General features: G+C 42.2%; 1 protein-coding gene across 1 annotated transcript in view; it reads left to right on the forward strand.

Annotated features, from left to right (window-relative positions):
- Positions 1–9,626, forward strand: part of NELFB (negative elongation factor complex member B) — a 200,497-nt gene extending 190,871 nt beyond the window's left edge. Inside the window, exon 14 of the transcript XR_003942541.1 lies at positions 9,616–9,626. The gene's annotated coding sequence lies outside the window, so the exon portion shown is untranslated. The remainder of the gene's footprint in view (positions 1–9,615) is intronic.
- The last annotated feature ends 15,494 nt before the right edge of the window (positions 9,627–25,120 follow it).

The following is a 25,120-nucleotide window of genomic DNA, read 5'->3' on the forward strand; positions in this document are numbered from 1 at the left end:
TGGGGAGCTCATGTCGATGGGCTTCACACCCAAGGAAGGTGGTCCCTCCAAGAAAGCGATCTACAGATCAATCTTCTGGAGTTGCGAGCGATCTGGAACGCTCTGAAGGCTTTCAGAGATCGGCTGTCCCACCAAATTATCCAAATTCAGACAGACAATCAGGTTGCCATGTACGATGTCAACAAGCAGGGGGGCACCGGATCTCGCCCCCTGTGTCAGGAAGCCGTCAGCATGTGGCTCTGGGCTCGCCGTCAAGGCATGGTGCTCCAAGCCACATATCTGGCAGGCGTAAACAACAGTCTGGCCGACAGGTTGAGCAGGATTATGCAACCTCACGAGTGGTCGCTCAATTCCCGTGTGGTGCGACAGATCTTCCAGGCGTGGGGCACCCCCCTGGTGGATCTCTTCGCATCTCAAGTGAACCACAAGGTCCCTCAGTTCTGTTCCAGGCTTCAGGCCCACGGCAGACTGGCGTCGGATGCCTTCCTCCTGGATTGGGGGGAAGGTCTGCTGTATGCTTATCCTCCCATTCCTCTGGTGGGGAAGACTTTGTTGAAACTCAAGCAAGACCGAGGCACCATGATTCTGATTGCTCCCTTTTGGCCGCGTCAGATCTGGTTCCCTCTTCTTCTGGAGTTATCCTCCGAAGAACCGTGGAGATTGGAGTGTTTTCCGACCCTCATCACGCAGGACGAAGGGGCTCTGCTGCATCCCAACCTCCAGTCCCTGGCTCTCACGGCCTGGATGTTGAGGGCGTAGACTTTGCCTCTTTGGGTCTGCCAGAGGGTGTCTCCCGCATCTTGCTTGCTTCCAGGAAAGACTCCACTAAGAGAAGTTACTTCTTTCATTGGAGGAGGTTTGCCGTCTGGTGTGACAGCAAGGCCCTAGATCCTCGCTCTTGTCCTACACAGACCCTGCTTGAATACCTTCTCCACTTGTCTGAGTCTGGTCTGAAGACCAACTCCGTAAGGGTTCACCTTAGTGCAATCAGTGCATACCATTACCAAGTGGAAGGTAAGCCGATCTCAGGACAGCCTTTAGTTGTTCGCTTCATGAGAGGTTTGCTTTTGTCAAAGCCCCCTGTCAAGCCTCCTACAGTGTCATGGGATCTCAATGTCGTTCTCACCCAGCTGATGAAACCTCCTTTCGAGCCACTGAATTCCTGCCATCCGAAGTACTTGACCTGGAAGGTCATTTTCTTGGTGGCAGTTACCTCGGCTCGTAGAGTCAGTGAGCTTCAGGCCCTGGTAGCCCAGGCCCCTTACACCAAATTTCATCACAACAGAGTAGTCCTCCGCACTCACCCTAAGTTCCTGCCAAAGGTTGTGTCGGAGTTCCATCTGAACCAGTCAATTGTCTTGCCAACATTCTTTCCCCGTCCTCATTCCTGCCCTGCTGAACGTCAGCTGCACACATTGGACTGCAAGAGAGCATTGGCCTTCTATCTGGAGCGGACACAGCCCCACAGACAGTCCGCCCAATTGTTTGTTTCTTTTGATCCCAACAAGAGGGGAGTGGCTGTAGGGAAACGCACCATATCCAATTGGCTAGCAGATTGCATTTCCTTCACTTACGCCCAGGCTGGGCTGGCTCTTGAGGGTCATGTCACGGCTCATAATGTTAGAGCCATGGCAGCGTCGGTAGCCCACTTGAAGTCAGCCACCATGGAGGAAATTTGCAAAGCTGCGACGTGGTCATCTGTCCACACATTCACATCTCATTACTGCCTGCAGCAGGATACCCGACGTGACAGTCGGTTCGGGCAGTCAGTTCTTCAGAACCTGTTTGGGCTTTAGGATCCAACTCCACCCCCCGAGGGCCCTGTTTGTTCTGTTCCAGGCTACACTCTCAGTTAGTTGGTAAATTTTTTAGGTCAATCTCAGTTATGTCCTCGCCGTTGCGAGGCCCAATTGACCAATGTTGTTGTTTTGAGTGAGCCTGGGGGCTAGGGATACCCCATCAGTGAGAACAAGCAGCCTGCTTGTCCTCGGAGAAAGCGAATGCTACATACCTGTAGAAGGTATTCTCCGAGGACAGCAGGCTGATTGTTCTCACAAACCCGCCCGCCTCCCCTTTGGAGTTGTGTCTTCCCTTGAAGTGTATTGTCTTGCTACATACTGGACTGGCCGGCTCGAGCCGGTTTCGGGCGGGAAGACGGCCGCGCATGCGCGGTGCGCGCGGGCGCGCGAGGGCTAGCAAAGGACTTTGCTAGTGAAGTTTCTGATTGGAGGGGCTGCCGTGGACGTCACCCATCAGTGAGAACAATCAGCCTGCTGTCCTCGGAGAATACCTTCTACAGGTATGTAGCATTCGCTTTCCGGATGGATCGCACTCTGTGTTTGGACATACAGAAAATCCTCTATGCTAGGCAAATATAATTCTCAGACCTTAAGTATGTTTGGGATGGGAGGGAGGTGGGGATTGGGGTTGGGGGGTCACGGGGGAGGGAGGAGGTTTATCCAAATATAGCCCCAGATACTCAATGCCGGTGCCAGGACATGGCTCAGCATTGAATATCCTGGGATAATTCTGCCCTCAGTGGTCAACATTTAAAAAAAGGCTGACCAAAGCAAGCTGAATATCAACAGGTATGTTTTCTCAGCAGCAGGATTTATAATAATTTGCATAAGCTTTTGCTGAGTTATGCACTCTTCCATTTATAATTGTTTTTTCCCATCCTTCTAGCTTTCACCGTCACTTGTTCTACCTGTTTGGCCACCTTAATATAACTTAACAAGGTACATTTGAAATGTAATTTCAAATCCATTTTGTACTTATAAAAGGTCTCTTGTAGATGCATGCAAATTCCTTTTATCCTCTGGAGGGTACATGTCTGAAAACAATAACTCAATAGCAACTGTTGTAAAAGCAAGAATTTAGGAGAAAGGGGAGAGGAGGAAAAATTGCCATGGTATAGGAATATGCACTGGACGAGCTGCCACAGTTGCTCCATTAATACCTGCCACTCTGCCCACAGACCTCTCCTGTAATTTAAATAAATGTCCTTTTATTTGCTTCTGGCAGCCTTTGGACTGTGTAGATATAATTATTCATGTTGGAGACTGACTGTGCCCTGGTTGTATTTCCTGCTTTATCCATACAGCTCTCATTACTTCCTGTAGGAATGATTTTTGACACTATTTTATGCTTGCAGGAAGGCTTGCTGTAGCTAAGCTTGCAATCTTACTAAATAAGAGATTTTAAAAAATAGTTTTACAAGCTTTGCCTTTTTTTCTAATGTTGCTTAAACTTTTCTATCCAATATTCCTGAGAGAATTCTGTGCCTAAAACTTGTTTTGTACCAAAATATTGAAAATTTTGTACACAATATTTAAACATTCTGCAAAATTCTGCTTAACTTTATTTGTAAATTTGTAATCCCTCCCCATCCCTGAGCCTTCCTTGCCCCCTCTCAATTCTGTCTCCTTCTAATGCCCAACAAAACCACCAGTCTTGTGTGTCTCCAAGGATTCCCCCAAATGCATATACCCTACCTCTCCATTTTTACCCCAGTTTTTCCTTTCTTCCCCCTCATGCACATACTCCAGCCTCTTATTTTTTCTAATGCTGCTTAAACTTTTCTATCCAGTATTCCTGAGAGAATTCTGCGCCTAAAAATTGTTTTGTACCAAAATATTGAAAATTTTGTACACAATATTTAAACTTTCTGCAAAATTCTGCTTAACTTTATTTGTAATCCCTCTCCATCCCTGAGCCTTCCTTGCCCCCTCTCAATTCTGTCTCCTTCTAATGCCCAGCAAAACCGCCAGTCTTGTGTGTTTCCAAGGATTCCCCCAAATGCATATACCCTACCTCTCCATTTTTACCCCAGTTTTTCCTTTCTACCCCCTCATGCACATACTCCAGCCAGTTATTTCTACTCTCTTCCCCCCATGCATATACACCAACCTCCGCCTCTTCTCTACCCCCATGCACACACCCACTCATCTCATTCTTCTCCCCACTATGTACCTAGCTTGCTTCAGGGATCCCTATCTCCAAAACCACAACTGAGCTTGATCCAGTGACGACTCCACATTCTTGCTTAAGCAACTCCTACCACTGTAGCATACACACCTCCAACTTGTTCCAGTGACCCTACCCCATGGTGCATTATACCCTCCCTTCCCAACCTGGCTCCAGTGAATAACCCTCTCCCTCCAATGATTTCTACCCCTGTGGGATGTCACACCCTGCTTTCTCCAACCACTGTAACCCACTTCCCTCTTAGCGTGCTCTAATTGCTGCCTACCTCAATCTTCTGGTCATTAGTTCTGCCCACAGTAACAAGAGAGCAAATGCCTGTCCTTGGGGCTGTGTTCTCCTCTTGTTCCATTCTAGGCAGGATTGTATAGAGGCTTTTGTGGTTTAAATGAACAGTTGAGCCTCTTGCCACTGTGGATGAGGAGGAGAGATATATGGGATACTGATTGCTGTGCAGATTTCTGCACAAGTGAGGAATGCTGCTTGAAATTTTGCATTACACAGAATTCCTCCAGGAGTGATCCAAGAGGCTCTTTTAAAGGGTCAATGCTTCTTTGATTTCAGGAAATCATACTGGTCCCTTTACTGCTTTGAGATATTTATTCATTTGGCTTTTTCTCACACCTTTTTCAGTAGCTCAAGGTGAGTTTCATTCAGGTACATTAGGTAGGTTCCCTGTCTATGGAGGGCTCACAATCTAATTTTGTAGCTGAGGCAATGAAGGGTTAAATCTCTTGGCCAAGATCACAAGCAGCACACTCCCATTCTTGAAGGCTACTAGTTGGTCAGGTTTTCAGGATATCTCACAGTGGCGTAGCCAGACAGCCAATTTTGGGTGGGCTTGAGCACAAAGTGAGTGGGCACTAAATTTTCTCTCTCCCTCCTCTCCCCCAGCACTTCCCAACTCAAAATATAAATACTTTAGCAGATGAGGATCCTCAATCTGTCAGCTGAAAGCCTCCACTAAAGATGTCCAGAACTCCTCTCCACCAAGCCCAGCAGGCAGCAGCAGCAGCAACTCCTCGAGCCACTGATGCCAGCACCCCTTACATGCTTAATTGTCAGTGACTCCAGGATGCTGCCCCCATCTGCCAAGCTCAGTAGAAGGCAGCTCTGGCTAGCTTCAGAAGAGATCCCCAGCTAGTAGGGCTTGGGGATCCCCACTAGCTACAGCAAGGGTCAGGGCTGCCGTTAGCCATGCTGGTGAGCAGGGCAGAAAATAAAGCCCCTCTACCAATTCCCTCTCCAATCTCCTCATCTGCCGTTACAGTCACACTGACAGACCCTCACAAATTACAGAACAAGGTATCACAAATTAGAAATAAAAATATATAGACAAAATTGAACTGGGAACCTCAGCATGTGCTGCAACACTGGAGAGAAAACCCCCAAAACAGAAGTGCATTTCTTTTTCTACTTAACACAATAAAAAAAGACATCCACTATGCACATTTCACAAAGCTAACATATTCCATTTAAAACATTCAAAATAACATGATTTTCCTACCTTTATTGTCTGGACATTTTATTTTTCCATCATGTTGGTTCCAATTTCTCTTTCCCGCTTTCCTGTCTTCTGCTAATTCTTCAAGCAGTTGTCCATTTGTCTTTTTTCTCCTGCCGTTTCATTTCCTCACTACTGCACCTGCCTCTGAAATATTGATCTTTCCATTTTAGCTCTTTCCTTCCTTTTTATTTTCTGCCTCTGTACATTCAAATTTCATCCTTTTTCTAAATCTTTTCCTTTTTTTTTTTTTTTTTTTACTTTTCAGATATCTATCACATTTCCATCTCCTTTCACCTACTAGCTCTCCCATTCCCCATCTCTCTCCTTCCCAGCCTTCCATTCCCTTCCATCTTTGATCTACGTGCCATTACCATATTTCTACCTCCTGTAATCGCTATTCGCTCATTTATTTCCTTGCCATCTCTACTCCCTGGGCCTCTCCCCCATGCTTTCCACCATTCCCAGTGTCTCCCTCCCTCCACCCTTCCAGCCCAGCATCTGTTCCTTCTTTCTCCCCTCACCCTCATAGCCGTAGCCTGATATCTCCCTATCCCTTTTACCTCCCACCACCAGCATCTTCCTGTCCCATCTCTCTCCCCTCCCCCATTGTCCAGCATTTTTCCCTTTCTCATCCCTACCATCCATTGTCCATCTTCTCTCCCTGGATCTATCTTCCCTCTTTCTCCTCTCCCCCGCTTGTGCATCTCTCCTTTCCTCTCCTCTTCACCTTCATGTCCAACCTTTCTCCCTTTCCCTGCCTTGAACCCCTGGTTTAACATCTCTCTCTACCCCCCCCCCCCAAACCCTGCCACACAGCATCACTCCATCCTTCCCCTCACCTCAATGGCATGTTCAACATTTCCCCTCTCATCTCTCCCTCCCTTCCACTTCTATGTCCAACACATTTTTTTCTCTCATCCTTTACCTCTCCTATGCAGCCTTTTCCTTCCTCTCCCCATCCCACCCCACCCATATCCAACCATTCTCCCTCTCTTTCCCCTTGCAGAATCTGTCCATCCCTCCCCCCCACATTGAACAATTATTCCTCCACCCCACCTAGCTCTGTACCCTATCTCACTCCCTCATCCCAACAGTGCTCCTGTCTCTCCCCGACCCCCCCCCCCCCCCCCCCAAGCCACCCGCCAGCATTCTGCAGGTATTTTTCTCTCCCTTTCCCCAGCCACCATGGGCATGCTGCAGATTTTTCTCTTCCCCACCCCCCCAGCCACCTGATGCAGATTCTGATTCCTCCCCCCCCCCCCCCAGCCACCCGCTGCGGTTTTTGTTCTCTCCCACCTCCCAGCCACCCGCCAGCATGCTGCAGGCCTTCTTTCCCCTCCCTCCCCTTCCATCTCCGTCGGGCAGCGCCGCAGTCTAACTCTACAGCAAAGCCACATGGCACCGGGTCCGTCAGCATGCTGCCGCTATGCAACTGCTTCCTTCTCCGATACTCTTTCTAAAGAGGCGGGGCCAGCGCAGAGGAATCAGTCACAGCAGCATACAGACAGCCCTGGTGCCACGCAGATTTGCTGCAGAAGCAGCAGAACTAACATAGCTGCCCGACAGATGACAAGGGAGGAAACAAAACCTGCAGCATGCTGGCAGGTGGCTGGGAGGAGGGAAAGCTGATGTGAGCAGCAGGCAGGGAAAAGTCACCATTTGGGCTGGGGAGACAATCTTCCCAATTCTTTTATTATTGGCGTCTTGAGGTGCACCATTGCTGGGTGGGTCCAGGCCCACCTGTGGCTATGCCCCTGATCTCTAATACAAATGCAGGAGAGAGATTTACGTGAGGTCTCACCAGAGTCTTATACAGGGGCATCATCACCTCTTTTTTTTCTTTCTGGCCCTTCCTCTTCCTGTGTACCTAAGAATCCTTCTAGCTTTCACTGTCACCTGTTCGGCCACCTTAAGATCACCACATACGATCACATCCAAGTCCCACTCCTCTTGAACTGTACCGTTCCCTCGGGTCGAAATGCATAACCCTACATTTGTTACCATTAATTCCAAGGTGCCAAATTCCAGATCATTCATCTAGCTTCACTAAGTCCATTTACTACTACCCTCTGACACCTTCCACTCAACCAGTTCCTAACCCAGTCAGTCAGTTTAGGGCCCATACCGAGGACACTCGGTTTATTTATTAGTCGTCTATGCAAAACCATGTCTAAGACTTTGCTAAAAATCTAAATACACCATATTTAGCACTCCCTCAGTCCAATTCTCTGTTCACCCAGTCAAAGAAATTAATCAGATTGTCTGACAAGAACTGCTTCTAGTGAAACCATGTTGCCTCAGGTCCTGTAACCCTTTGAATTCCAAAAATGTTACTATTCTGTTTTAAAAGCATTTCCTTTAATTTACTTATCACAAAAGTCAGACTTATCGACCTGAGTTCCCAACTGCTTCCGTCTGCTTTTGTGGAGAGTACGTAAGTATTGCCATACTGGGAAAGACCAAAGGTCCATCAAGCCCAGCATCCTGTTTCCAACAGTGGTCAATCCAGGTCACAAATACCTGACAAGATCCCGAAAAAAAGTACAAAACATTTTATACTGCTTATCCCAGAAATAGTGGATTTTCCCCATTTAATAATGGTCTATGGACTTTTCCTTTAGGAAGCCGTCCAAACCCTTTTTAAACTCCGCTAAGCTAACCACCTTTACCACATTCTCTGGCAACGAATTCCAGAGTTTAATTACACGTTGAGTAAAGAAAAAGTTTCTCTGATTCGTTTTAAATTTACTACATTATAGCTTCATTGCTGCATGCCCCCTGGTCCTAGTATTTTTGGAAATCTGGGAGTGCAACTATACCCCCCCCCCCCCCCCCCAGCAATTTCTCTGGAAGGGGCATAACCCTTTCCTATCTGTTAGCACCACTATAGTCAAATTTTGGATGGCCTGAAGTCTTTCAAGGATGTAATTTGAGAGACCATTAAACAAAGAATTAACATAATCAAGTCTGCTTAATACTAATAAATGCACAAGTTTATATAATGAGGGTTTGTTGTACATAAGATCTAATCAGAGTAAAGCTCCAAAGCAACCGTAGCCCACTGTAGCAATGTTTCAAAGGGCAATTGAGAATCCAAAGTTACATTACCAGTTCATATAAGAATAAATGTAATAAAATTTCTGACATCAATACAGACTTAAAACAACTATGTATAGAAGAGATGTGTTTTTAAAACTCATCTAAACATACAATAACTTGTGAGAGTTCTTAATTCTACTGGGTAAAGCTTTCCAGGCTATAGCGCCTCTGCCTATGATGGCCTGATTTCTTCTCTGTCAGATAGTCTTTTATGCTTGGGATCTCTAGTCTCAAGACAGATAGTGATCAAGAACCTCTCAACAGATTAAAGTGATAAAATGAATAAAATACTCAGAACAGCAGCCATGTTAAAAATTAAAATTAACACTTTAAACTTGTCTAGCCTTCACTGGAAGCAAGTGAATTCTTGATCAGATTTGGAATAAAATGTTCTGTAATTTAGGTTCCTCATATCAATTGTGCTGCTATATTGTGTAGAATTCTGTGTAATTGCCATTCTGGTAGACCCAGTAATATATTACAGTAGTCTGTAATTGCTTTTACAAAATCACTTGCAAATGGAATAGTTTCCAAAAGAGGTTTAATACAGTGGATTATTTTAAATGAAATAAGACCTTTTCACTAGTTAATATGCTTTTCCATAGTCAATTTAAAGTCAACTGTGACTCCTAAAATCCTGATCTCAGATTTCAATATTACTTATGAACCAGCCAACCAGTAAAAACCACACAGCATTTGTTCAGAGCTCCTGCCCATCCATAACACATGAGTTTTATTAGGGTTGATCTTCAAACCATAAATCAACATCTTTTCATATATTTTATTAAAAACACTCTGTGAGAGCATATGTTTTGTGATGGGAATCACCTAATAGGAAAAGGTATCAAATATATCTTCTATATATGAAAAATATAAAAGATCAAATGTACACAGAACCTGACCAGACTACTCACAGTAAATCAGACTCCTGGATGATACTGATCACAGAGCAAAGCCCCTATCAGAAAATATCAGGCCCATAAACGGTTTAAACATATTTAAAGGTAGCAGTAATTCTACACAAGGCAGTATGATATAATTGAATTACTTTAATCACTGATTCAGTGATCAGAAAGGTGACAACACCAAGACTAAAACAGGCATAAAGAAAAATGTGCAGGTTAGATGCAATTAAAATCCCCTTTGAAATTTTCAGTGCTTCACAGAGGTGATCATATACACTACCTATCTGGTTTCTCTTTCCCATGCCACTTCTCTGTAGGCAAGAGGGGCAAATGTGAAACGACCACTGGGACCCATAATCCATATTTAATTTAAAATTTTCTTGCTGTGTTTTTTATGTATTTATTTGGATTTTGGTAAGTAGCTCAAGGTGAGTAAAAGGAACGGGGAATTTCCCTATCCACAGAAACATTACAATATGGTTGTACTTGAGGCAGTGGATGGTTAAGTGAACATGCCAAAATCACAAAGAGCAGCAGTGGGATTTAAACTGGGTTTCGCTGGTTGGCAGCCAGATGCTGTAACCATTTATTTTACCATTAAATAAAAAACAACTATGGGAAAGCTATGCCCTAAATTGCAAATGCTATTCGTGTTTAGGGAATCCTGCCAACTTTGATCCATCCTCAGCTTACCTTAGAAGAATTGCTTGAGAACGTGTCATATATTAGCCCTGCAATCATTTTAAAAATATAACAAAAATCCCTGCCAGAAGCTAAGAGGCCCAAATGAGCGAAGATAGTACTGAGCAGAGTTAGGGGACATCTTTTGCAACATGCTACATGGAGATGTCATTGCTCTCTAGTGCCTAAAAATGTAGTAAACATGTTAAAACTGAGTTACATAAATTGATCTCTTAGTATCTGCGCGCACTCCGTCCCAGATATTGCTCTTACTCTCTGGGTGTGGTGCCCCACCTTAGAGTCCTTTCTTTTACTCCTGGCAGCCAGGCCAGAGCAATGGAGCCGCGCCGGTAGCACATCGATGTCACTTCGGCACCAAGGACAGCTCCAGAGCGTGTTTTCTGCTGCCTGACCCAAGGAGGTTTTGATGAACAGGAGACGGGGTGAGCCCACGGAGGTTGAAGAAAACAGGAGACGGGGGTGTTCCTATGTAGTCTACTATACGGAGGCGGAGCTTGCCGGTAGTAGGCAGAGGTTTAGGTCACCCAAAATAATTGCAAAAGATTATTAAAAAATAAACGCGTGGTCCATCTGTAAAAAGTCTAAAAACTGTTCCAGTTAGATAGGCAGTGTTTTAAAAGGTGGCGAACAAAATATTTTTTTAACTTATTTGACATTTTTTTAAATTTATTTAAGCTTCCCATATAATATCATGAAATAAAAATTGAATATCACTAAAACAGCTTAAAAATTATTATAGCTGGTAGAAACATCAGTTATAACCTCTATATTTTGTGCTCATTTTTCTACAGTGTTTTATACAATACAGATGGCCAGATTTCAGTGACGATATCCTGTTTCTTGATGGGTTCATCTTAACTGTTGTAATCTGCTTTGAGATGCCTAGTGTTATGAAGATAAAATATACTAAATGGAAGTAAAATTAAACTCTCCTTTCATTAGGGCACATGATCACATTTTTATCTGTTTTGCAGACATTTTCATTTTACATACACAAATGGATTATTCTGTTGTTTCAGCAGTTTATATGTCAAAATAATAAAAGTAAATACTTTGTTTCATACAGATCTCTCATTTGTTGAAACATAACTAAATGGCTACAAGCTCCTAATGCAATCTATTGATGTTCTTATATTTTGTTCTTGTGACTACTTATATTGTGCCAAAACTAGAAATACAGTGAGACAGAATAATAAAATTCATTAACATCCAAAACTTTATTTTTATGTTTTTAATCATCTTTATTAGAAGCACATATTGATTGATAAACTTCATACAGAACAAAAAAAAAACAGTGAATCATCCAACATGGCGCAATAAAAACTTTTACAGAGAACATACCCTCTCCTCCCTCCCTATAAGCCTACCTGACTTTCCAACCACCAAAATAACACAACAGATGTACAGATCAGTAAGACCCAAAGCAGTGCAAAACAAGTCATAAACAACACAGTTTATACCAAATTGTTTCACCAGACTTGCCTTTGGGTTTAACAAGCAATACCATGTGCATGTACAGATAAACAAATGTAAACAGTCTATGTTTAAGTCATATGCCCTAAATATGTAATACTTGGTAGCAATAATGAAACAATGATGGAATATTCACATAGCAGGTAGCCAACAAATTTATTTTCCACTGAAAATAATTAACTTTTTTGTATGAACTTGGTGGCTAATACTGTGTTACTTGCTATTTTGTATTTTGGCAGTGTATTGTTTGCCTGCATAATAAAATTGCACCTGCACATATTTTTCTGCCACAGCTTTAATTAACAAAAGTACATGATTTCCTACTGGATCATATTCATACATGTGACCTGCCAAAATAGAGAAGATAGTTCTGTTTGAGATGCTTTTTAACACAGACTGCACTGTTTCAAAACAAGAAACTTGAGAAAGGGAAACTGATGAGCAGTGGCATTCCGTGGTTGGCTGACACCCGGGGCGGATCGCCGCTGCGCACACCCCGCCCACGGTGCAGTGCAACACGGCGCCCCCCCCCTGGCGTGGACCCCCCCGGCACAGCGCCTCTCACTCCCCCCCCCCCCGACAGTCCCCACCTGCCTACCAGCTGAGCTCTGTGCACCCGGCACCTTGAATCTGCAGTGCTGCTGAATGTAAAAGAAGAAAATTGTCTTGTCGTTGGCCCTTCCCTCGCACTGTGTCCCGCCCTCTGATGTAACTTCTATTTCCTTGAGGGCGGGACACAGTGAGGGAAGGGCCAATGACGAGACAATTTTCTTCTTTTACAGTCAGCAGCGCTGCAGATTCGAGGTGCCGGGTGCACGGAGCTCAGCTGCTAGGCAGGTGGGGACTGTCGGATGGGGGGGAGGAATGAGAGGCGCTGCGCCTGGGTAGTCCACGCCGGGAGGGGTGGATGGAGCACCCCCCCACCTGTTAACACCTGGGGCGGACCGCCCCCACCGCCCCGCCCTTGCTACGCCACTGCTGATGAGCTAGCTGGATTAGAGACATAGCATCTAAAATAAATTTCACACATCATACAAATTTCAATAACATCTGTTGAGGGAAAAATAAGGCCACCTTTACTTTTCTGTGTTATCAATGAATACAGTTCACTGCCACTATCTATCATCAGTCAAAGCATTTATGCAGGGCTCACAATGTAGAGATGTTTTCAATTTAAGAACAAATCCAGCAATATATACAACAATTTTTTTCTGAACACATGGCCAGATAGACAGATTTTAGGATATAGGTGTAATCATGGTCTGGTATTACACTTTCAATAGGATCAATGAGATTGTGTCTACTGATAGAATTGTTAAGTGCATTTTTATAATATACCACTGCATACCACACAACAAAAAGAGCAAGTTCCCACAAACCATCTTTCTCTTTTGATCTAGGCAGAGGAAAAAAAAAATTTAAATGCTCCCAGGTTTCAACCTAATTCATGTTTAATGTGGATTATAAATGTCATAAATAAATAAGTAGATAGAGAGATACTCTTGAATGTTGACACCTGATTCTCATAACATGATGTCTGTTTTAGTGGCCCTTTACCAGGAGAAAATAATCTCTGCACAAATACAGCACATGCTAGGGTGTCCCTATAACCAGCCCCTCCAAATGGCACACTGATTATGATTTATAACAAATTGCTACTCTGCCTATGAAAGTTATTCCATTATTATATGTCCTTTGTGTACAAGCCGGCATGTTTGAAAATATAAGTGGGATGAAATAAAAATGCTACCAGCAATAAAGAACAACATGGATGCAGCAGCTCATAGGTTTGTTTTGAGTGTATGACAATGATGCCTGTCCAGGGGGAGGGGAAAGAGAGATTAACCTAATTGGCTTCAGCTTTGTGCCATCATCCCATCTCCTATTCATCAAACCTCCTTGGCCTTACCCATAATTTCCATTTCCTTCTTCCTATTGGTGATTCTGGGTAAAATCTAAGTAGCTAGAAAATCCACCATAGGCCTTTGCATATGTTACCTCTGGACCACAAGGGGACCAAAATAGCAGGATTCAAAAGAGGACTGGACAACTTTCTGGAAAAAAAAAAGTCCATAAAAATTATTAACCAAAAAAAAAAGGACCAAAATACCATATAAAAATAGAGCTATCTAAACTAAACAATGGTATGCATATGATAAAGTACAATATGGAAATACAGGACATGAATGATTTTTCAAAAATAGGGAGGAAAAGACCTCATAACGACCAAAATCAACAATATTTTAGATTATAGCCATTTTGTAATGTGATCGGTCAAAAAGTAATCATGGGTCAAGAAAAACCTCCCAAGAAAAATCATGTAAGGTAGATCCAAAAATGAGCAAAACTTTAATAATCCATTGTACTATCTACCAAACAATGGAATCTGCTGTCACCAACAATAATTCAGATTTGAACACACTGAGTATCAATCGATTATCAATCATCCACTGATTTATCTAATTAAAGATAGCCTGCAACCAAGCCACCGTAACAGGAACAGACTCTGTTGATGGCAAAAAAAATTGGCTATCATCTGTAGAAATACAGTATGACAATCCAAACAATTTCAAAACTTCACAAGTAGGTGAAAAATACACATTAATTAGTATCCCAGACAGAACTGATCCCTGCGGCACTCCAGTATTCATTTCTCTTTAGTGTACTTGTGTACTTGTACTTTCCTAAATGAAAGATAAGATCTGAACCACTCCAGAACAGGTCCCACAATGTCACAACCTGCTAATTGCCACAATAATATCTGATGATCAAGAGTCTCAAATGCTGCTGAGATATCAAGGAACACCAAAAAATAATTGGTATGTTGTTCTAAACCCTGATATATGTCATCCAGGGGATCTTTTACAAAGGTGTGCTAGCATTTTTAGTGCATGCTAAAAATTGGCATGTGCTAAATGCTAAGACACCCATAGGAATATAATGAGCATCTAAACATTTAGTGCATGCTAATTTTTAGCATGCGCTAAAAACTACTGCTACTACTACACATTTCTAAAGCGCTACTAGGGTTATGCAGCACTGCTACTAGGGTTAGCACGCCTCTGTAAAAGGGGACCTCAATATGGCCGCTATTAATCCTTCAGTGCTATGAGCTTTGCAAAATCCATACTGGAATGGATCAAGGTACTTTTTCTTTAACAGATACTCATCAAGTTGTCTAAAAACAGTCCTCTCCATTACCTTTGCCAACATTGATAATGAGGCCACAGGGAAGTAATTACTAAGAACATTATACTCTAATACAAGATTTTTAACTCTAGGGAAAACTGTAGATACCTTTAGAACATCAGGGACATGCCCACTTTCTAGGAACTTATTAGTCATAACAGTCACCGTTGGAACAACCAAGACTACTTTGAATAAGTTTGTGTCAACTGCAGATCAGATCACTTCACTCATTCCTCCCTTTCTAGATTATTAATAAATGTTAGCATTGATTCCAGTACAGATCAATGGGACAGTTCACCACTGACCAATCACAACAAAAAATTAATAATTTGCCCAAAAGCTATAAAACTAGTGAGGAGAAAATACCTCAGAATATCCATATTCCTGATAGTTTTAATAACTTAGGGCCCCTTTTACAAAGGCATGCTAGCGTTTTTAGCATGCTCTAAAAATATGTATGCGCTAAATGCTAATCATTAACGCGTGCTAAAAATGCTATTGCACCTTTGTAAAAGACCCCCTTAATGGGGTCTACAAAACTCCCCACTATAAGCTATGGCCATTTAGTTATACATGCTGGTTTGTTATCTTTTAACCAATTACTAATCCACACAGGACATAGCATCCCATCTCATGGCTTTCTAATTTCCTGAAGACTCTGTTGTGAGACTTAATAAAATGTCTTCCAAAAATCCAGATGCAGATGAAGGTGACCCAGTCGATATAGTGTGTTTATTTACATCTTGAAAATAGTCCTATAGATTTATAAAACATGACCTTTCGTGGCTAAAACCATGTTGACACTTCATCAATGTCCATCCATATGTCTGTGAAATCTGTTCTAACAATATTTTCCACAGTTTTGACCAGCATAAGTGTTAGACTTAAAACTGGTCAGTAGTTTTCTCGATCATACCTGAAGCCCTTTTTAAAAAAGTGTTTTTTAGCTACCATCAAGTCCCTACATACAGAGGCAGATTTTAATTATAGGTTGCAGATGGCCAATAACAAGTCTTTTAATTTACACCAAACAGTGGAGATAGCCAAGGCACGAGGACCAAAACATGTGTTTAAAAAATCCTTTATTAATAAATGTGTGAAGGAATCAACATAAATCGTGTTTCAGCCCAGAGGCCTACATCAAGAATCCATCAATTATATACTAAAGCACTTTATATGTCTCAATAGTTGAACACAGGTGTGAACAATCTTATTTCATAAATACATAAGACAGAGTGTCAGCTCCCGACCCAAGCAGTGGTCTACAGCGCTGAACAACCTCGTTGGTTTGTTTCTTTCTTTTTTTCGGAAATGCAAAGTTCTGAAACTCTGATCTTCTCAACTTTGGTATGTCCATATTTGCCAGTTTGTTTTCCCTGATTTACCAGTATGCCCATCACTTACCTGTGGCTGTTTAACTAGCCTCTCCCACTGCAAGCAGAAGCAGTTTTCTCACCTCACTTTCAGGATACAGCCACCAGAGAAGCTCAGCATTACCTCTCTGTCCCTAAGACCATGGCCCCACCAATATTTTCAACACAATATCAGGAACTGGAAAATATGGGGCATGGTTCAAAATATGTTTGTTTGGCCCCTCCAACCAAAAAATTGTTCCCATACTCCTGAGTTTCATAGTGATTTGCTTTAGTTCCTCTGATCCATGCTTACCTTCTCCTACAGTGCTCCAGAAACTTCTACATATGGGGCTTTTGAGGCACTGAAAGCTTACATAGAATAGTAAGCATTTGTATTTTATTTAGAAATTCAACAAAAAGTATCACAGCTTCAATCTATTGTCTTTTTTCCAGACACCAATCCAATTACAGCACTTACTATTTTAAAAAAATGTGTATTCCTTTATCATGAGAGAGGAAAAATGTAAACTTGTTTCTTGCAAAAAAAATCTAAAATGTTTGTCTTTATTATGCACAATGTTCTGATTTCTGAATCCTTTGGTGGTTGGGAGGCGGGGCTAGTGCTGGGCAGACCTATAGGGTCTGTGCCCTGAAAAAGACAGATACAAATCAAGGTAAGGTATACACAAAAAGTAGCACATATGAGTTATCTTGTTGGGCAGACTGGATGGACCGTGCAGGTCTTTTTCTGCCGTCATCTACTATGTTACTATGTTTATATGGAAGAATTCAGATTATATTAAAGCAACAAGAAGAGAGACTTCACACACAAGAAAAAATTGAGGAACTCCAGCAAATACCTGCAGTAGGTCTAATGTGAACGCTAGTGTAAATACAGTAGGTTGTTAGATATGACTGTATCTCCTGCATCTGGTAGCTGATTACATTGCAAAGGAAACAGACCCACTATCCACCAAATTTTTGTGTAGTGTTCCATGGACCTTTTCCCCTTTTTGTGCTTATGGAAAATACTGTTTAAAGCGTGAAGCATTTTTCTCTCTTTCTTGCCACTATTGAAGTGCTCTATAGCTTTTGTGTTAACCATGTTAATTGGTGCTTTTAGTAACATGATATAAACACATGTATATAATAGGCCTACAGTTTACTACCTAGCCCTCCCCCCACCCTTTTACAAAGCCATGATAGCAGCTGCCCGTGCGGAAACAGAGCCCATTCAAAGTGAATGGGCTGTGTCGACATTGCCATGCAGCTTTGTAAAAGGGGGGAGGGGGTAAGGCTGTACTCAGCTTACCTTCTATAGATTTTGATAAAAAGGGAAATTCTAACTTTATTGCACACCTTGGGGTAGATGCCGGCCACAGGAAAGCTAATGCCTTCAATATGCAAGGAAATATCATTTTAGAATGGATTAGAATTCTTATTAAAATCTAGCTTTATATTTTCAAATATCCAGCAGTTATCTAAGGTGCTTCCAGTAATTGCATGCTCTTTCATTTACTATGCATGTACAGCTGTACAATGGCTATTTTCATTTCAATATGTATAAGGCATAGAAAATTAATAGATATTACTGCGATACAGCAGACTGTCTGAAATCTATCGTTATGAGCCCATCTGTTTTCTGAGGTCCTCTGAAAAGGTTATGTTATATATAGAGGTGCAGCTCAAGGAACTTCCTTTGTAGCTGCCATTAACAGGTCTGTCTCATTATGGAACTTGTTGCCTTTAAAGATCCATCAGGAAACTGATATTTGTGTTATAGGAAGAAGGTGGAAGTCTTTTGTTTCAATCCCTTGGTTTACAGTATTGCTTTATCAAATTGCTTTTTTTTTTAAATTGTAACTGTTTTACCCCCCTTGTTTACTAAGCCATTCTAGTGGCTGCCGTGCGCTAATGCAGACACATCCCATTCATTTTGAATGGGCTGTGTCGGCATTGCCATTGGGTTAGTAAACAGTACTACTACTACTATTTAGCATTTCTATAGCGCTACAAGGCATACGCAGCGCTGCACAAACATAGAAGAAAGACAGTCCCTGCTCAAAGAGCTTACAATCTAATATCTGTTAAGTATCCTTTCTTAAATGTAGTTAAACTTGTATATTATGTTTTCTTGGAGAAACAGAGAAAATCACAGCAGATAAAGATCATATGGACTATTCAGTCATAAGAACTTAAGAAGATAAGAATATCAATACTGGGTCAGACCAATGATCTATATAGCCCAGTATTCTGCTTCCAACAGTGGCCAATGCAGGTCACAAGTACCTGGCAGAAACCCAAGTATTAGCAACATTCTATGCCACAAATCCCAAGGCAAGTAGTGGCTTTTCCATGTCTTTCTCAAAAGCAGTCTATGGACCTTTCTTTCAGAACTTGTCCAAACCCTTTTTAAACCCAGATATGATAACTGCTGTTATCACATCCTCTGGCAGCGAATTCCAGAACTTAACTATTCTTTGAGTGAAAAAATATTTCCTCCTATTTGTTATAAAAGTATTTCCATGTAATTTCATTGAGTGTCCCCTGATCTTTATACTTTTTTAAACAGTGAAAAATTGATTCACTACTACCCATTCTACACCACTCAAGATTTAATAGACCTCAATCATATCCCCCCCCCCCCCCCCAGCCATCACTTTTCCAAGCTGAAGAGCCCTAACCTCTTTAGCCTTTTCTCATATAAGAGAAGTTCCATCCCCTTTATCATTTTGGTCACTCTTCTTTGAACCTTTTCTAATTTGGCTGTATCTTTTTTGAGATATGGTGACCAGAACTGAATGCAATACTCAAGGTGAGGTCGCACCACGGAGCGATACAAAGGCATTATAGTATTTTCGGTCTTATTCACCATCCCTTTCTTAATAATTCCTAGCATCCTGTTTGCTTTTTTGGCTGCTGTCGCACACTGGGCAGAATATTTCAACGTACTGTCTACAATGACACCTAGATCTTTTTCTTCAGTGCTGACTCCTAAGGTGGAGTCTAGCATCAGGTAACTATTATTCAGATTATTCTTCCCAATGTGCATCATCTTGCATTTGTTCACATTAAATTTCATCTGCCATTTGGATACCCAGTCTTCCAGTTTCCTAAGGCCTTCCTGCAATTTTTCACAATCCACATGTGTTTTGACAGCTTTGAATAGTTTTGTGTCATCTGCAAATTTAATTACCTCACTCATCATTCTGGTTTCCAGATCATTTACAAATATGATAAATAGCACCAGTCACAGTACAGATCCCTGTGACACTCCACTATTCACCCTCCTCCATTGAGAAAAATGGCCATTTAACCCTAACCTCTGTTTTCTGTCCACTTACCAATTTCTAATCCACAGAAGGACATTGCCTCATATCCCATCACTTTTTAATTTTCTCAGGAGTCTCTCAAGAGGAACTTTGTCAAAAGCTTTCTGAAAACCTAGATATACTATATCAACCGGCTCATGTTTATCCATGTGTTTATTTACACCTTCAAATAAGTGAAGCAAATTGTCCATCCATTCCAATTAATAAGCTCTATAGTGCTTTCCTCTGAGCACACCCAATGCTTCCTTGAATTTAGGTACAGTCTTCGCCTCCACCGGGAAACCATTACAAGCATCCACCACCCTTTCAACAAAAAAGTATTTGTTTAGATTATTCCTGAATCTATTCCCTTTCACCTTAATCTTATATCCCCTCATTCCAGAGTATCCTTTTAATTGAAAGGGACTCACTTCCTGTATATTTATGCCACAGAGGTAAATATCTCTATCATATCTCCCCGTTCCCACTTTTTCCCCCCAAGTATACATATTTAGATTTAGATCTTTAAGACTGTGTCCTCTTATGTTTTTTGATGAAGATCACTGACCATTTTAGTAGCTGCCCTTCTAGACCAACTCCATTCTAATTATGGAAACTGCTATAGGCCCATTATGTGGATTAGCAGTATAGGGCTTTTTTGAGGGGGTACTTGGGGGTACTGAGTACCGGCACCTTTTCCATTGTCTGCTAAAATTGACCCATGGTCCCCAAGTTTTAATGAAAGAGCTCAGGCTCTACACACCTTGTCATAGATTCTGTGACTAGTTGCAGGGGACCTGGCTATTGTGGGGTGGGTCCCTCAGTGATCACCCCACCCCTGAAGGGTGGCCTGGCATTTGAGTACTGGCATCTTTTTCAATGGAAAAAAAGCACACTGTAAATATATGATATAAAATTTTCTTAGTCAAATCAATCACCTGTTGATTAAACATATTAATGATGACTTTCTCATGATGTTCAATAATAGGAATTAAGGCAGGGCATTTTTCTATTTACATGTACTTAAAACTATGGGCAGAGTGGAAATATGGCACCAAAACTTTTCAAAACAATATTTCAATTGCAGCTGTGTCCCATAAAAGTAAGAAGTTGCATTTGAAATATAAAACAATTTTCAATCTGTAAAAAACTATGAATTGTTCTTTGAGTTATAAATTAGGGCATTCAGGAAAGACCTCATATTTTACTTCTTTTCATGTTTATCTTTATTTTTTAACAAACTATTAAATAGTTGGACTTTTAAATTTAAATAGAAAGATGCATTCTGATCTCTAATCTGTCCCAAATCCTACTTTTTAAATATAGAATTTTGATTACCGCGTTAGTCCATTTGGATATGTGGAAAGAAGGGACAACAACCAAGTCCTAGGTGAGACTTTTTAACTGGACTAATTAATGTGGCTTTGACAAGATTTCCAGTTATCCTGTCTTCATCGAATCTGCGGAGAAACAATGCCTGCTTTCTAAATACAAACCGTAACCTAGATGGAAAGAAGACTGCAGGAGGAGAAAATAATTCAATACTTCGTCTCCTCTCTTCGGTGTAGCAGCCTGCGGTTTACAGTTCAGGTCGAACAATCCCTGAGCTCAGCTTTAGCATATGATATCATCGGCCCTGTAGACAGCTGCAAGCTCCTGACAGCCCAAGCTTCTGTTTGGTGCGGCAGACTCCAGCCCTCTCACTCCCTGGGGCATTTTGCATCACTGATGTCCCCGTTACCCCTTCGCATTTATCTGTCAGTCAGCAAAGCCTCCTCCTCCGCAGAAACTTTGCCCTCCCCTTCTGTTGGAGCTGAAAGGAAGGGTCCACGTACGGTTGTTTCCAGGGCTCTTTCTCTCCTCGTTCCATGTTTGCCATGACCAAGGAAAGCGATTCGGAGCTGCCCAGAATAGATCCAGGGATTCTCATTTTCCTTCTTTATGTGGTGATCCTGCAGGAGCTTATCAGTGGCTGGATGGAGTACCAGAAGCAGGCGTACAAGCCTAAGAAGCAACCGGGTCCTGTCTGGTCTTCCAGGTGAGCGGATGCCAACAATGCTACAATGAAAGGAAAGCTCTTAGACAGCAGGTCCAGTTTTTCATCAAGGTAAATTAGCTGTGCCAAAGAGAGGAGATAATAGGCGGGGGAGGTCCCTAAGGGTGTGGGTTTATTTAGTGCATAGCTGCAAACCCCACACTCTTGTCCTATGGTGAAACTGAATTGCAGTATATTTGGTGGTATTTACAGATGAATGTGTTACTTGCTGAAAGGGGAGCTTACAAATTCATTGGGTGTTTTACTTTGCCAAAGTGATTGATTACGCCAAGGAGAAACAATTTAATTATTCTGAACTTTCAAATAGTAGTGATGATGATACAACCCAGTGGGCTCTGTTGGTAGTCTGGTTGATGATCCCTATATATAACTGCTGTATCACTGGAGGGTTCTCCTGTGTCCATTTTATTTACCACAGTATAAATCAGATATTTTGTAAAAATATATGTGCATGTTATGAGAGTGTTTTCACACTAAACCAAGTCACCTGACTAGATGCATGGGATTGTTCACCATCTAGCAAATTCTTCACACCACAGATCATTTTGGCTAGATTAAAAAGAAGCATTCCCAGGATTGTGGTCAGGAGGGGGAGTAAACTTTACATGTAGAATTGAATTTTCATATCTAAGTGTATCATTTTGCTTCTGTTCCTCTACTAGAAGAAATAGCTACTGTAGTGCCACTTAGTAGTTCATTGTTCCAATATATGTTAGACAATTACTAACTTATATTGTGTTTCATAGACATCTGAAAGCTTTTTTATTTCAAAAATATTTGAAAGAAGTGTAGGTGGAGTATATTTTTAATTTTTAACTTGAAATTTCTTTTTTGGCTATGTATGCTATGGAGTGGAGGAGTGGCCTAGTGGTTAGGGTGGTCCTGAGGAACTGAGTTGGATTCCCACTTCAGGCACAGGCAGCTCCTTGTGACTCTGGGCAAGTCACTTAACCCTCCATTGCCCCATGTAAGCCACATTGAGCCTGCCATGAGTGGGAAAGTGTGGGGTACAAATGTAACAAAAAAAAACATGTGGCATGTTTTTTGTTATTTTTATTTATTTATGATAATTTTACAAAATGTTTTACAACCCATACACTTGTCATTCAGAAACACAGTAGAAGCCAAAGCAAATAGAAGAAACATCTTATATCTAATAACTTTCTTAGACCACCATTAATTAGGGGGCATAGCTAGATCATAGGAGATTATTCATAAGTAATACAAAATATAGACATAAAGGCTACGTGTGATTACCTGACCTATATTACTATTTCCAACATTATTTAAATTGTTTTAAATCTAGAAAAGCTTTTAATTGCTCTGGGGAACAAAAAATGTATTTTGTCTCTCCAAATCGGACCAAACATTTACATGGGTAAGCAAGAAAAAAAGTTTCCCCTAATTTCAATGTTTTCTGTTTCATAGCCAAAAACATTTTTCTCCGTACTTGAGTTAATTTAGTAATATCCGGATAAATCCAAATTTTTTCTCCTCCAAAGAAAACATTTGAGTGTTTAAAGTAAAGCCTTAAAACGGCATTGAGATCTTGCTCAAACACAAATGAAAGTAGGAGCGTGGCTCTCTCTGTAGCATTTTCTATTGATTGCTCCAAAATGGCAGCTATATTGTTCACATCAATATTTATATCTTCTGCACCTCCGCCTTCTCCTTCTTTCTTCCTTGAATTCTTAGGCAGATAGAAAATCTGATTGATAGGAGGAATAGCGTCCTGTGGTATTTTCAAGTTTTCAACCAAATATCTTCTAAATAAATCCATAGGCAGAGTCCCAGGGACTTTAGAAAAATTCAGAAGGCAAAGATTCAAACGCCTATTAAAATTCTCTATCTGCTCTATCCTTTTATAGAGAGCCAGTTTATCTTTAACCGTAGTAAACTTGAAATCCTGAAGTTGTTTCACTTCATTTTGAATTTGCTTGACCCGAGTGGAGAGATCTTCTTTCACTGACTCAACTGTCTTAACCAGATCTTCAAACTTAAGATACAAAGCTGTTACCTCACCTGAGGATTTCTGAAGAGTTGTGTCCATCTTATTGAGCATCACCCAAATATTTCCAAGATTCACCTCCGCAGATGTATCCGAGACTTGGTCTTACCCTGGGTCTCATTCTCAGGGCTCTTTCGCTGCCACGCTGGACCCTCGCCATAGACCCCCCAAATGCCTCACTTCCGGAAACATGCAAGCTGTCTCCTAGCAAAGCAGCAGACACCGGACACGGATGAACGTTGTAGGCAGAGGGGGGAGAAAGAGATGTTTCATGTCCCAGCAGAGGTTTCGCTCCTCCAATTTCCTCCGCAACAGGGCTCACCTCCCTCAACTCATGTGGAGAGGCTCCGGTGAGGAAGCAATCCAATCTTTGCTGGATTGGGGATGACGCTGAGGCAGGGGCGTAGCTACGGGTGGGCCTGGGTGGGCCCAGGCCCACCCAATTCCAGCCCAGGCCCGCCCAGCGCCAGCTCCCATTGCCGCGGCGCGCGGCGCTACAAAAAGAAGAAGCGCTCAGCTGACTGAGCTGAGCGCCAACGCGTCGATAAGAACAAGAAAAAATGTTTTTAAAAAAATGCGCCACTGCAGGCAGCCTCGAAGCATTGGCTGCTGGCTCTGTGCAGGCTCCTCCCGTCTCTTACATCACTGCCCCTGTAGCGAAGCAGGGGCAGTGACGTAAGAGACGGAAGGAGCCTGCAGAGCCAGCAGCCAATGCTTCAAGGCTGCGTGCAGTGCCGCGTTTTTTTTTTAAAACATTTTTTCTTCGTCGGGTTAGCAACGCGTTGGCGCTCAGCTCAGTCAGCTGAGCGCTTCTTCTTTTTGTAGCGCCGGCCCTGCTGCTCATCAGGAAAAGCAGCAGTGGCCGGCAATGGGAGCTGGGGCTGGTGGGCCTGAATGGGAGAGGGAAAATGGATGGCAGGATGGGGAGAAAGAGGAAAAATGGAAGGATGTGGAGATAAAGAGGGAAAACAGATGGGAGAATGGCAGAGAAAGAGTGAAAATGGAAGGATGGGGAGAGAAAGAGGGAAAACAGATGGCAGGATGGGGAGAAAGAGGGAAAATGGAAGGATGGGGAGAGAAAGAGGGAAAACAGATGGCAGGATGGCAGAGAAAGAGGGAAAATGGAAGGATGGGGAGAGAAAGAGGGAAACAGATGGCAGGATGGGGAGAAAGAGGGGAAATGGAAGGATGGGGAGAGAAAGAGGGAAAATGGAAGGATGGGGAGAGAAAGAGGGAAAACAGATGGGAGGATGGGGAGAGAAAGAGGGAAAACAGATGGGAGGATGGCAGAGAAAGAGGGAAAATGGAAGGATGGGGAGAGAAAGAGGGAAAACAGATGGCAGGATGGGGAGAAAGAGGGAAAATGGAAGGATGGGGAGAGAGAGGGAAAATGGAAGGATGGGTAGAGAAAGAGGGAAAACAGATGGGAGGATGGCAGAGAAAGAGGGAAAACAGATGGGAGGATGGCAGAGAAAGAGGGAAAATGGAAGGATGGGGAGAGAAAGAGGGAAAACAGATGGGAGGATGGCAG

This window comes from Microcaecilia unicolor, chromosome 6, assembly GCF_901765095.1.
Source record: "Microcaecilia unicolor chromosome 6, aMicUni1.1, whole genome shotgun sequence".
In the NCBI taxonomy this organism is placed as follows: domain Eukaryota; kingdom Metazoa; phylum Chordata; class Amphibia; order Gymnophiona; family Siphonopidae; genus Microcaecilia; species Microcaecilia unicolor.